The 13,984-nt window shown below is 35.6% G+C and overlaps 1 long non-coding RNA gene across 4 annotated transcripts in view; it reads right to left on the reverse strand.

Annotated features, from left to right (window-relative positions):
* The window catches only part of LOC121071423, a 149,119-nt gene that overhangs the window by 38,955 nt on the left and 96,180 nt on the right, over positions 1-13,984 (reverse strand). For 2 of the 4 annotated variants that reach the window (XR_005820590.1, XR_005820593.1), the window contains exon 3: positions 4,714-4,811. The exons of 1 other annotated variant lie outside the window; for it this stretch is intronic. This is a non-coding gene — a long non-coding RNA (uncharacterized LOC121071423). Of the gene's footprint in view, positions 1-774; positions 929-4,713; positions 4,812-13,984 lie in introns of those variants that run through there. One more of the 4 variants, XR_005820592.1, reaches the window with a different exon arrangement.

Consider the following 13,984-nt stretch of genomic DNA (forward strand, 5'->3'; position numbering starts at 1 on the left):
GTCTCACACTAGAAGCACGGGACCTGGTGTGCCTACATGTTGGCTGTATGCTGAGCTGGTGCTAACTACTTCTGCCCAGTTCATTTCATTTTTCTAAAGATGCTACCCACATTTGTGTCTTCTTCCTATATTTTCTGCTCTATGTGTGAAACCAATGTCAGTTTCTGTGCCTTCTCTGATGCAGTACACTTTCTGTTTAGAAGGATTTTTAAAATCCATCTCTTGCATCTGAGTATTGCTCACTAATCCCTCCCCAGCTCAAAACGCAACATTAAGCTTGAATGTTCTTTTTGTTAATTCTGTGCATAATGTGTATTAAGTAAAGCTTACTCTTTTCAGACACAGTCATTTTCCTTCCAGCAACACAGAAAATAATGACAGAAAATGCCCTGCTTTAGATGGCACTTGTAACAAAACATTTCTATAAATGTAACCTATGCAAGCTACAACTTAGAAAACAGCAAAGGCTGCAAAGACTTACTCGTTATTAAACAAATATTTTTAATATTCAAGTCAACTTGAACACTGAGGAAAAAAAGCAAACCACACTGAATAATAATGATGCTAACAATACTCTGTGCCATACTTGGCAATGCTATAATAATTGAAAAAATAAAAAACAGATGGAGAAAACCTTAAGAGCATTTCAATTTAGTAAATTGAAGACTAGACTGGACATACAATTCAAACATATTTCAAAGCTAAGTGAAATTTGTAAAGAAATATTACTGAAAGCAAAATTAAGCTCTTGCAATCAAAAATGCTGAATAACAAACAAACTGTGCATTAAAATTCCCACAGCAAAGGTGACATATGGCAAAACTATAGCTTTACATCTGGTCCTCTAGGCCCATCAGCAAGCATACTCCAGAAATTACAGCAGCAAGCCTCTCAGCTTCCATTTGTTTTATGTGAAGATGCCATGCCCCTGGAATACAGGGCAAAGACACTAGTCGCTCCTTTACTGTTTGTACATGTGTTTTCACAGGCAGAAGCCCCGCAGAATCTACTTTCACTGCCACATAGACAAATATGTTTAAGGCAGCACTGTGATTGCTTGGATTGCACGCAAACCTAGTGTGCAAAGGGACGTTGCTAAAGTTGCCAAGGTGGGCAACTCAGAGAGCAGGAATTAAAAACAACCACATCTTAGGTAATATTTACTTGACACATTTAGTGGCAACCATCTCTGGCCGTATAAGGATAAAATATGCAGAGCTCTATGCTACTGAACCTAAATCGTGTCTGATATAACGCTCACCTCACTTGATGCCAACTGTGGGGCACTAATGTATAATATTGCAACGTAAACGTCAACATATCTTTATAGAAAAGGGAGAGAAAGAGTAGGGTTGAACCACAGCTGAAAGTTCAACTTCTGTATTTTTGGAACCTTTTGGCCCTACAGTACAAATGACACATGCCTTTCACTAATGATCTATCCTATCATTAACCTAAGGACTGTCTTCACGTAAATTCAGAGTGCCCTCGAACTGTTCATCAACAGAATTCAGAAAGTATTTTGACAGGACTGCCCTGGTTCTCTACCTTTGGAAAATCAAGGTGACATAGGCACAATATCATGGTCACTGTAGGAAGTCCAAACAGTTAGGTTCAGACACAAGAAGAAAACAGCCGAAATTGTTTGGCAATTTTCCAAGTCATTACATGAATATTTGAGTAACTGGATGTATGCTTCACGAGTTGCACATGATCAAAATGAGAAGAACTCATCTGGGCTGACATTTTTACCATGCTTAATTTACACCAGCATTTTCCATAAGGAGCTACTGGCAAGAAGATCTTTACGCCCCAATCTAGAGGTGGAACCATTGTTCACAGCTCCCCCTTACATGTTTCAAGCTTTTTGTGACCTCCTGCAACTAGATGTCTGTTTCAGCTGAAAGACACTAGCCAGTGCATTTATAGCAACTGAATGGGTTCAATGAGTACAGCCTTTCCAAGACATGCTATTTATTCAACCCAAAGCCATTCTTATTCACTTTGTTGCTTTTTCCTGACACCTTAGCCAACTGTCCTCATCTTTTATCCCCTTCCTATTTATTTCATTTTCAGGGAATCCTCATGTCCTAGATTACAGTGGTAGAAGGCAATTGAAAGTGGGAGCAGAATTAGTTCATTTTATGAAGAGTTTTTCTCAACACTAAAACAGTGGGAATGGCTAAATACTAAAGCACTGGATTTATGCTAAATAATTGTACATTAATTTACAATGTTCTGTATGTGATGAAATGGTGTGAAACTAAACTTCCTGATTCAACTCTACTTAATCCAAAAAAGATTTACAAGAATGAAAATGACACCCTACTTAATTAATTTGAAGTGTTCTGTGCTTAAAAGCCACAATTAAAAAAGAAAAAAAAAAAAGACTTTTTTTTTTTTTGAGCAGAATACTTTAACAGACTCCAAAAAGATAAAACATGAGCAAGGTGAAAACCAGTTATATCTGGCAGCAGTAGCTATAGCAGCATATCCCTTCTGTACATAGGAGGAATTTAAAAATTAAAATACGTTGGTATTTGTTACTGTCATAAATGCTGTTGAACTACCCAGTGTTTAAATTAATAATTTAAATGTTTGCCTAATGAACTGGACTTGATTACATTAAGGCATTCTCAATTATTCTGACAGATCATCTCCTGAATTAGAATACAGAACCAAATGGTTTATGGATTCCTGGTCAAAGTGTTTACTGAGTGAATATTTTTTCAAGGATTAAAAATAGCTCTGTTCTAAAGCAAAACTGCTTAAGAAGCAATGAGTGATAAACTTAGGAAAAATGAAACCCAATAACGAGCAACTGCAGAAATTCCCCTCTTTACCATCATGTGAGCTCGAAACTGGCAGGGGAAGTAAGTGGCAACAAGAAGTGACAAGTAGTGGAAGAGACATCCTACCTTTGGCAGCTATTAAAAGCAAGTTAAGAGGTTAGAACTGGCTGATATATAACCCTTCATAAAATCATACAGGAAGAAAAACTGGAAGCTAAGAAAAAAAGGAAAAAAGAATAAGCCGTAGATCCCTGTCATGTTACTAAGAAATCAATGTACAGCTTTGTTTCAAACCAATAACACAGCGAGACAAAGTGAGCCTCAGAACTGTACCTAAATCTTTATTATTTTATTAGGCTAGTTCAATCTGTTCTTCACTGCACTGAACTGGGCAGCTTGGTGGTTAAGTATTGGACTAAACACCTGACTAAAGTGAGATTTCACTTCATTTCAGAGCAGTTTACAAACATCACAAGACCTTGAAAATGCCATGTAGGTCTTTGATTTTATTAAGAAATGAAAAATTTTCACTAGCCAGAGATGAATTTTCATAATGTATGTTAACACTGTTTTCCATCCAGTTGTCTGTTTTATCTATATAACAGAGTATTTTTGATCAATCTCTCTCCTTTGAACATTACAGTTCTTATTTTTTTTAACACATTTAAACATTGAACATGCATACTAGGACTGGGGTGAGGGGAAAATTACAAATGGAAAGTGAGGAGATGAGCAATAATCACTCATTAGCCACATTAGTGTTAGGAATGAACATGCCAGTGACATGACTGCAGCTAGGAAGGCAAATGTGGATAGTTTTGATTTTCAGGAAAATTATTTTTTAAAACGATTCTCCAAATATTTTAGATGCAGGGAGGGTAGCAGTAGGACATAAGTATGCAAAACTAAAACAATGCATAGAGAAAATAATTGCATTAAGAGGAGTCAACTTCATCTCTTGTCTTACCAGTATTTTTTCCCAAGCTTTGTATTTTTATTGTGTGCATTTCAGAGAGAACAGCATCCTTATACCTCTGTTAAGTGTTCACTAACTTATGCAACTGTTCACATTAAGTCAAAACAGTGAGTCCTCATTAATTCAATCTTCATGATAGTTTAAGTCATTAAAAAAAAAAAAAAATAAAAAAAAAAGATTACATTCCAATTTTATCCTTTGTGAACTTTTAGGAGAAAAGGAAAAATGGTGCTAATATTGAGCCACAGTTGTCTTTCCACTACCAAACAAGTAGCCATGTATTCTCATACACATTTAAAAACTGAGATTGCATAGGGAGGTGGGGAAGTATGCTGGAGAACTTTCTGTACAAGAACATGCCACCTCCTACTCACATTTTCTGTATCATTCATCATTCCCAGCTCTGAGCTTACTGTGGGTTTGCAAAAAGGAAGCTGTTCTCATCATTAATAATTTTCCTAGATATTTTCATCTGCATATTTCTGTGTCCTTGACAAAGAATTCAGTCAGAGCACATCTCTGTCAATACCACGCTATCATCTGGATAACTATCATTCAGGATCTGCTAAACTGGTGATGGCTACTCAAATATTTCACTACTGTAAGACACAGTAACGACCATTTCATGGAGACAGAGATTAGGCCAAATTTGGCTCTGGTTGCATTTTATCTCACTGGGGAACCTGACACATGGTATCTTATCTCTGGCAGACAAAGAAAACACAGCAGAGAGGCACTGAGAAAGAGATTTGGGTACTGAAAATTCCACAGAGATTTGTACACGTCAGAGCAGAAGAGTTTCAAAGCATAAAAGGTGCAAAACATTTGTGACTTGCATGAGGCCAATTCATAATTTTTAGCCTCTAGGCACTCCCTTACCATTTCTGGGATATTCTCAGACTTTAACTCTTTCTGCTTGTTTGTGCGTGGGCAAATTAAGTTTACCTTGCCTTCAAGTCGAGTCTGGAACAGATGTTCTGCTAATGTTCATAGACATTGCAAGCACAATTCATGTGTCTTGAAGAGCTTTTATCTGCAATCATCTATACAAGCTGAAAGATGGTGGTGGGTTAGGAATAGAACCAAAGTTACTTTCCCTAGTTTAATTTATTTACATTAATCTATTAGAAACATATATAATCAATTATGATTTTTTTTTCTTGAAAGAACTAAACTACATTGTGTTAAAGTGCATCAACTTTTGTCTTCTCCATTACTTGTATTTTTACATATCTCAATATTATACTCAGTTCTTTGACTTGCCCCCAATTCATCACCACAGTATTTTCCAAACTCTTCCTACTCACCTCAGAAAGAGTGGATTTTTTGAACAGTGATTTTTTGAAAATTTTACACAGTGGTCAATCTGAGAAAAAAGCAACAACAAAGAAACAAAAACAAGCAAACAAAAAAAACCACAATGCTTAACACATAGGGAGCAATGGTTCAGTTAACATTTATTTTAAAGTTAAGAGCTACTTCTGAATGACAAAATTTGTAGCTAACACTGAATGCTATACAATGATTTTTATTTTTCCCCCTAAGAAACTTATAATAATTTGGAGACACGTGCAGCATTTTCTATGAAAAAATTAGGAACTCTTGGATGCTTAAAAATAGTAACTTCCAGATTTTAAAAATTGCTAAAATTACTCACAGCAAGAGCAGTCATTTAAGGATTTGTAATGCAGAAACGTTGATGGTAAATCATATGAATAGAAACTAAATATGCATCACTGATAGGTAACCTTTTACTTATAGCAAACAAACAAACAAAAAAAGAAGTTTAATCAGACAACAAGAATTTAATGTATTTAAAAGTATAAGAAAAGCCACAAATAACAACATAGAAAATGGAAAATCTGGATACTTTTATAGAGAACTTCGACATGTCTTGGGAACTACTGTTCAGCATGAGTGGAGATTTATCACAGAAATGTTTACTATTCTGTTTGCAAGAGGCCAATGCAGTGTTTGTCGCATCTTAACGTACAAGGGTATCAAGGAATAGGACATGCACACGCACACATACAGATATTAATACATGATTTCAACCTTCTATTAGCACAATTTCATTGAGAGCATTCAGTTTATCAGCATAAAACTAGATTAATGCAAAAGTAAATCAAGAAAGTATTACACCACAGTTTAATAGTGTCAATTATTTCCTTTTAGTTTAAATGAAAAATAGGTATTTTTTAATGAAAGTACTGTTACTTTGGGGGTCTAACTTTGAAGTCTTCCTTTACCAGAATACAAAGTAAAGGATGCCTATTGCTTGCAGTATGTGACCTTATTTCTCAATTTCTGGCATGTTTTCCATATTAAAAATAAATAAATAAATACATAAACATTCTAAACAACTCATTATTATTGGTTTTATCAAAATATTCCTCTTATTTTTAATTGTACAGATAGCTAGCTGATGAATAACTACCATTATGAGATTACAATAATCTCATTACTACTGAGTCAATGGCAAAACTCCAGCTGACTTTAAATGAGTCAGCATTTTGCCTGTTTCTGCTGATTTGCTGATATCTATTTGTAGCACAAACTATTCATTCACACAATAGATAACATCTATTAATCACTGGCTAATCATAAAGGTATGATTAGAGAATTAACATCAATAGTACAACTATTTTATTTAGTTAAATGTTTTCTTACTACTTAACTATACAAATTCTTTGGAGAGAGTTTTGCCACATAATCAAACTAAAAAAAAGTGCTGTACAGTTTCTATGGGAGTTTTACTTTGGTTAGTCCCAAAGTCCAAGTCCAGCAGCATGTATGACCAGGTTTTTTAAAGCACTGTGCACTCGTTATCTTCCAGCTCCACACTTAGAAACATTGGAGATTAAAACACGAACAAAACAAAACAAGAGCTGCTTCTAACTACTGGTGAACTCAAGGTATTTGAGATGTGGGCTGATGGATGCCTGGCACTTCTAAGAGTCTCAGTCTCTGTACGTGGAGCTCAAAAAACACTGGCATGGGCTGGTGAAATTTTGTGAATAATCATGAGTGCTGACTGAGCACTTCTGATAGAAATCAACCAAGCCAGGTTTTCAGATAAGCAAGAAACAAGAATCAATAAGAAACTAGGCTTAGAGTGTTCTTCTTTGACAGATTTCTTTTCCATCCAACTTCATATTCTCTGTACACTCAAGCTACCATGTTTTAGGTGTGCAAGGAATGCAAAATCAGAGCTCTGCTGTATTCTTTCCTATTTATCCTCCCACAATCAACCTACTGAAACTCTGCACTGCCATCATGGTGCCTAAACCCTCTCTCAGCCCCCTGTTTTCCATTTCATCAATGACAGTGCTATTTCAAAAGCCAACTCAACACTGAAAATTAATACAAACGATTTACAAAGACATACAAGTAAAACTGAAACGTCTGTTTTCTTCTTTTGTTTGTAAACTGTGTTCAGTATATTCTCCTAGTTTATAAAGACACAATGCAGAACCAAACTTCTCAGTTTAAGCTTTCAGTTTAGTTTTCTTGTGTGGACTCCCCATCATACTTAGTAACAGAAATGTATACTGCACTTGTATCTTCATTTGACTTGATTATCAGTTTAATTTATTTTCATAGCACATTGCAAAAGCTTCTGCTTAGGCATGACAATTTAGAAATTCTATTTGACAGTTCCTTTCTGTTGATATATGCATAACTCAAAAGTAGCAAATACTTGGCCATTTTTTAAGCTTCCCTTAAAAATATGATGGCATCAAAACTGTATATTCTTCACTACCCACTGCCACCTACTGCAGAATTAGGAGCAATGCAAATAGACCTACTTTTGAGAAACTGAAGTTGAATTGTAAATATAAACCAAAATGCTTAGTGTATAATCTACGCAGATATATGCAGCCATATATATGCATTATGGACTTTTTTAGACCTGAATGGAGTAGAATGGTAAGAATAACGAATGGTTAAGCAGTGTTAGCTTAAATGTAAAAGCTAATTTTTTTCTCTGAACAGGTGGCACTTTTTTCCATACATAATTAGTTGTACTGGCTCTAAAACATTTGTATAAATTGTTGAGTTTTGTTTTATGTTTATTTTTCAATTTAAAAATCCTTTGAAGTAGTCACCCTTTCTGTGCTTCTTTAGAATTTAATGCATTTGATCTCTGAAATGTAATTGCAAATGTGAAACTACCCCAGCTGAGAGAGAGGGCTTGTACAGCTGCTCAGCCATGTCTTTTCGGCAGTTGAATTACGTTCTAGGACTTAATGTCAAACAGCAGAGGTTACTTTGGCCCCACATACATGTAATTTTAGGTTTATTTTATGTACTCCAAGAAACTAAAACCAAATTTGCTGAGAGTTAAACAGACAGCAATTTTAAATGCATTTTTAGGTTGTCAGTGTTCCAACCTTATGCTTTCTGAACTGTATCAGTGCAATTAGCATATCTGTCTATTGTAATAATGAAAGCTTATTTCTCTTATAAATTTTTGGGGGGGGAAAATGATTTAAAATGCAAATTGAAATTTTGGCAAGATAGATCTCCCTAGACTTCAAACCTACAATCTATATTATGTCCAATATTTTTTTACTCTTCAAAAACATGACAAATTATTTCATTTCCAAGTCAGTACTTTTCTGTAAGAGGTGTACTCTGCCAGATACAAGGACATAAAAGATTTCTGTTTCTGGGCTCTGTGTTGGAGTACATAGCCATTTTGACTTTTTGTAAATGGCTTTGTTTTTAACTGCTTCTCCAGCATAGAAATTTTAAAGGAGATTTTATCTTGCACATTTAAGAAAATGATATGTCTTATTGCTCGTAACAGTGATTGTCAATCACATGAAGAGTATCTGCATTAAAGCTGCTTCTTGTGCTTAATGACTACATGACTACATCACCAGTATCTCAGGTAAGAAATTGCTGTAGACCATAGCCTCTGACTACAATTATTTGTTTTTTAAATCCTTTAACGTGGAAGATAAACTATTTGTTTGCTTACATAAACAACTAGGTCTTTAAACAATACTTGAAGGGATGGAAAGGATATGTTATAAATACCCTTTTTTAATGTTCATGATTTTATGCTTGTTATGGCTATAGACTCCTACAGGTTAAGAAGTAAATAATCAAAACATTTCTTATATTAAAGATTTAAAAATCAGTATCTATAAATCCAGTTGCAATTTCCTCTCAGACTGAGATTTTTGGTTGGACACAAGAAAAAGGAATTATTTGCATGGTATCATGCATGAGACTAGTTTTAACTATCAGAATTCTGAGTATGTGGCAGGTACACACTTTTGAGTAAAGAGGTTGTTTTGAACATAAATGTTTCTTCTATTCAACAAAGCAGAACTAGTAAAGACTATTTAATAGATTTGAGTGAGTAATGTTAAGACCACAGTAACTTGAAAGAAACAAGAACATGTACACTAAAGCTTAGTCCCATTGGGCTCAATGAAAACTTTCCTCTCAACATCAAAGAAATCAGGATTTGGCCTTTATGTCAACATTAACCCCTGTGCCTTAGCTTTCCCACTAGACTTTGCACAAAGCAGTAGGTTTGCTGAATGCATGTGGTAACAGTATACATCTTTGTGCTCAACACATCAGAAAATTGTAATTTTTACCTAATTGTAAGGTAATGACCTTGCATGAAGCTGGATTAGTTTTAGTTACTGGGGGCATCAAAATAGTCTTGCTTTATATTTTGTATTATTAATTTATTGTATTTTTCACAACACTTCATGTAAAGCAGCATATAATGAGCAATACTGAGTCTAAATTCACCCAAATACATGACTGACATACTCAGATTCACAAATTTGCCATCAGGAGGAGTGATGGGTTCCCTTCTCTTTCTGGTGAATATCAATGGTAAAGGGTTCTACATTCCACATAAACATTACTGGAGTTGCTTGCTATTCTATTGTCCTTTTCATGAAATGTGACTAGAATGGCCAGACCTCAAGACAATCTCCCTCCTTTCCTTTCTCTTCACAGTCTTCCTCCAGACACACGCCCCACTCCAGAAGCTAAGACTTGGCCTGCCCTGGAGACTTTGGCCTGTTCCCAGTCTCCTAACAACCTTTTCACTCCATCTCTTTGATTGTTTTATACAGTGTTGTGGTAACAAAATGACTCCTAAAATAAAGCAAAGCAGCTTGGGATGAGGACTGTTTCTGTGGTGGAGCGCAATTGGTGAAGAATTCTTATCCTTACACTGGGAATGGAACTACTCCAAAGGTACACCTTTGTGAATTACACCTTTCTGAAGATCACAGCAGCTTTTTTGTCTGCTTGCTATCAGTGAAACTAAAATATGATGACTAATTGTTTTTGTGCAGGTTGTTGCCATTGACTAAACCAAACATTTTACTCATCCTCAATGGTCAATCAGCGGTTGCAAAGAAGACCTAGGGAAACTCACAGAACACCTTTACAAGTGTGGATAAAGGACTCTATCCCTTTCTTTTTAAATTTTCCCTGGTACCATGACTATTCACTTGCTCTTAAACCAGCCAATAAGATTCAGATGTATTTCTCAGTTCCATGAACATCTACTGTCTGTGGCATACATTTCTGCCAAGTTTGGCTACTTAGTTTATCCATTTCTTCAAACAAATTTCATCTCAGAAAAAAATTACTATGCTCTCTCAAAGCTGAATGAATTTTAACAAGTTTGCCTTTTAAATAAAATCTGAATGTGTGTTTGTTGTGGTTTAGCCCGGCTGGCAGCTAAACACCACACAGCCGTTCGCTCACCCTCCCCCCTCCCTCTCTGGGATGGGGGAGAGAAACGGGAAAGTGAAGCCTGTGAGTTGAGATAAAGACAGTTTATTAAGACAGGGAAAATAATAATAATAATAATAGTATTAATAATAATAATGTGTACGAAATAAGTGATGCCCAATGCAATTGCTCACCACCTGTTGACTGATGCCCAGCCTATCCCCGAGCAGCCGGCCCCCCCCCCCCCCCCCCCCCGGCTAGCCACCCCTATATATTGTTCAGCATGACGTCAGATGGTATGGAATACCCCTTTGGCCAGTTTGGGTCAGCTGTCCTGGGTCTGTCCCCTCCCAGCTCCTGCTGCATCCCTAGCCTGCTCGCTAGCAGGACAGAGCGAGAAGCTGAAAAGTCCTTGGCTTGGTGTAAGCACTGCTCTACAACAATTAAAACATCAGCATGTTATCAGTGCTCTTCTCATCCTAATCCAAAACATAGCACCCTACCAGCTACTAGGAGGAAAATTAACTCTGTCCTAACTGAAACCAGGACAGTGTTTAACTGCTTTATAATCATCTATAGATATAAATGTTAAAAAAAAAAAAAAAAGAGAAGACTTAGAGGGGAAAAAAGCCTTATTACATACCAGTTTAATTTAGATTCAAATGAAATAAATTTTGAATTTACAATAACAACAAGTCTGCAAAAGTGTTCGTAAGTTTAGCAGAGTTGTTTGAGGATCAAGATAATTACAGTACACAGGATAACATAAAATATAATGTGCTGGCATCCTATGTCTATTCAGCTAATCTTCATCCCTTGACAGATGTTCAAACACAGTATTTTCATAAACTGACTTAAAAAATGGTAATTCACTTAATAGATATAAACAGCATGATAAAGAACTCAAAGTATATATATATGACCATTTAAATTATATTCCATGCAAAATATTCTTACGAATGCAGTGCAGTCTCAAATGTTTGTGGATTATACTCACAGGAGACGTTAACTAAGTTAAATGTCCAAGCACAGAGGCAGCAAAACAAAATATGTTATGAAACAAGCTAATAGAAACTACAGTGTCACCTCTAATAACCAAATAACGAGTTTCTTTACATTTACTCTTGGATCCTTGCTTCCAAAGGCTTTGGCAATCAAACTGAATTTACCTCCCACATCATTTTGAGGACTTAATTTTGTATACAACCTTACAGCTCTGGGAAGGAATCTGCTACTGTACATGGCCAGGGTATACTGTTATTTTGGGGTCTATATTTCAATTCACAGAACGGCAGCTGCTATTCCAGTTGATCCTCTAACATGGAATATCTAGGAATGAGAAAACAGACAATAGGCTTGTCTCCCGGACTTGTCTTGAGTACTTGTCTATGTGAGACACATACAGAAAGCTGCCCCCTGCCCTACAAGAGGGAAATACATCTTACGTCTCATCTGATGAGCAACTGAAAAGCTGAGCTCAGGTGAAATTGTTTGTCAAACATTTTGGGATTAAGTTCTCCTCAGTTCCTGCAAAGCTTCAGGAAAGACAAACAATAACTTATCAAAACACTCTGGGTTGCTGGGTTTGGGTTGTGTGTTTTTTTTTGTTTTGTTTTGTTTTTTTTGCTGTTGTCATTAGTTTTCTTTTAAATAATAAAACAACAGAACAGCTACACTTTTACCAAAAAATTAATTATAGTTGAATTCCTATTTCTGAAGTATTGTTTTTCATGCAAAATGCTCTATTGATCCTAGTTTGTAACTTCAGATATCTTAGTTCATTCATCTCTCATCTTCAAAGGCATTCTGTTTTTTGTTTTTCTTCTCTATGGCAAGGTTAACTATAACACCTTATTTAAACAGAAAATGCATTTTTCACGTTGTTTAACAAGACAAATGCTATTTTAAAAGCATGCACCCCGTTCTGTAGATGACATATGCTTGAGTATGAAATGCAGTGGTAGGAAACAAAAAAAAAAACTTATTACCACTTTTTTGCGTTTAACTGATTTTAAATTGGCTTTAGCACAGCTCTTGTCACTACATATATACTCAAGCATTCTGATGGCTGCAGTAATTTCCTTCTGAATTTTTGAAGTTTGCATAGGCTGATGTAGCCATTTTGGTAACTGGGGATCACATTTCAGGGTTGTCTCTTTCTTTATTGAACACCCCACCAGAGGCTTAATAATAGAGTAACTGAAATTACCAGCTGGCAATTGATTTCTGAAAGTGCCAAGTGAACTTAGAATTTCACACTCCTCATGACCAGGCCATATCATAGCTTACTGCATTTTTCTCAGGAGTTAACTCCCTATAAATAACATTCTGCTCCATGAATTGTGCTACTTGCAATGCTCTGTTCCTTTCCTTCCTCCACTTCAAACTTTGTGCATAATCCTAGGTTGACCTGTGCAGGAGTTGTGTTTTTTTTTTTCTCTCTACTCTGAAGTTACTGTCACCCATTTATGAGGACTCATCTTAAAAACTTACATCTTCTTCATGACTAAAATTGAGCAAATTCATACACAATTCTAAAAGCCAGATATGTAATCAGCCTGCAATAATGGCATTGCCAGAATTTGTCCTCCACTACTGACTGCAACCTAACAACGATTATTCGATTGCTGCTAAACTAACAGGTTTAGATTGAGAACCACAAAATAATTTAAGATAATATCTTCTACCAATTTAATTGGAAAAGAGACACCAAAACAGCTTAAGACCTAAATACCTATGAAGATCTGCAGTCAGGTTCCTGAACTGAAATAGAACCTCTTGTTTTAAACTGAGGTAACCTTCTAAGCAACAAACATAGGGAAAATTTCAAGGATGACTCTGAGACAAGGGCAAGAATTAACAAAATTCAGTTACAGCCTAGACATTTTTCTATGATATGGAGAAAAATTTCTTGGGAACTAAATAGCATAACCCTTGTTTCTGCTGCATATTAATTTTCTTCTTCAATTAGAGGAGAAACTTTCCATGTCATAACCTTATAGGAAAATAATACCCATCATTGGTTTAAATCAGTGAAGACTGTTACATGTAAATTGTTTGTACACATAAAGACTCAGTTCAGCATCTGTGTAGTTGAATTTCAGGTACCTGAATGGAGACAAGATTAGAAAAGGGCAATTAATGTGAGCATAACAGGTAAGCAAGGGCCATTAAATACTAAAAAAATAACAAAGCAAACCACAAAAACCTAAACCAGGTCTGAGTTTGACTTCCATCTTAGTCTCTGCCACACTGTTGTGGATTTGATCTGATTATCTTTTTAGACTTAGTTAATGTGATTATCCAAAAAAAAATACTTAATATTACATACTGGAAATCTACTCATTTTAAAAAGGATTTTTCTCAATGGAAATCTGTTCACTTTAAAAATGATTTTTCTCAACAATCTATGTTAATAATATAGTGTGTTTTTTTTTTTCCTAGTAAAGCTCTTGTGGTTATTAAAGTATTGACTGTAGCAATACTGAAAGATGCA

Source organism: Cygnus olor, chromosome 5 (genome assembly GCF_009769625.2).
Source record: "Cygnus olor isolate bCygOlo1 chromosome 5, bCygOlo1.pri.v2, whole genome shotgun sequence".
NCBI classification, from domain to species: domain Eukaryota; kingdom Metazoa; phylum Chordata; class Aves; order Anseriformes; family Anatidae; genus Cygnus; species Cygnus olor.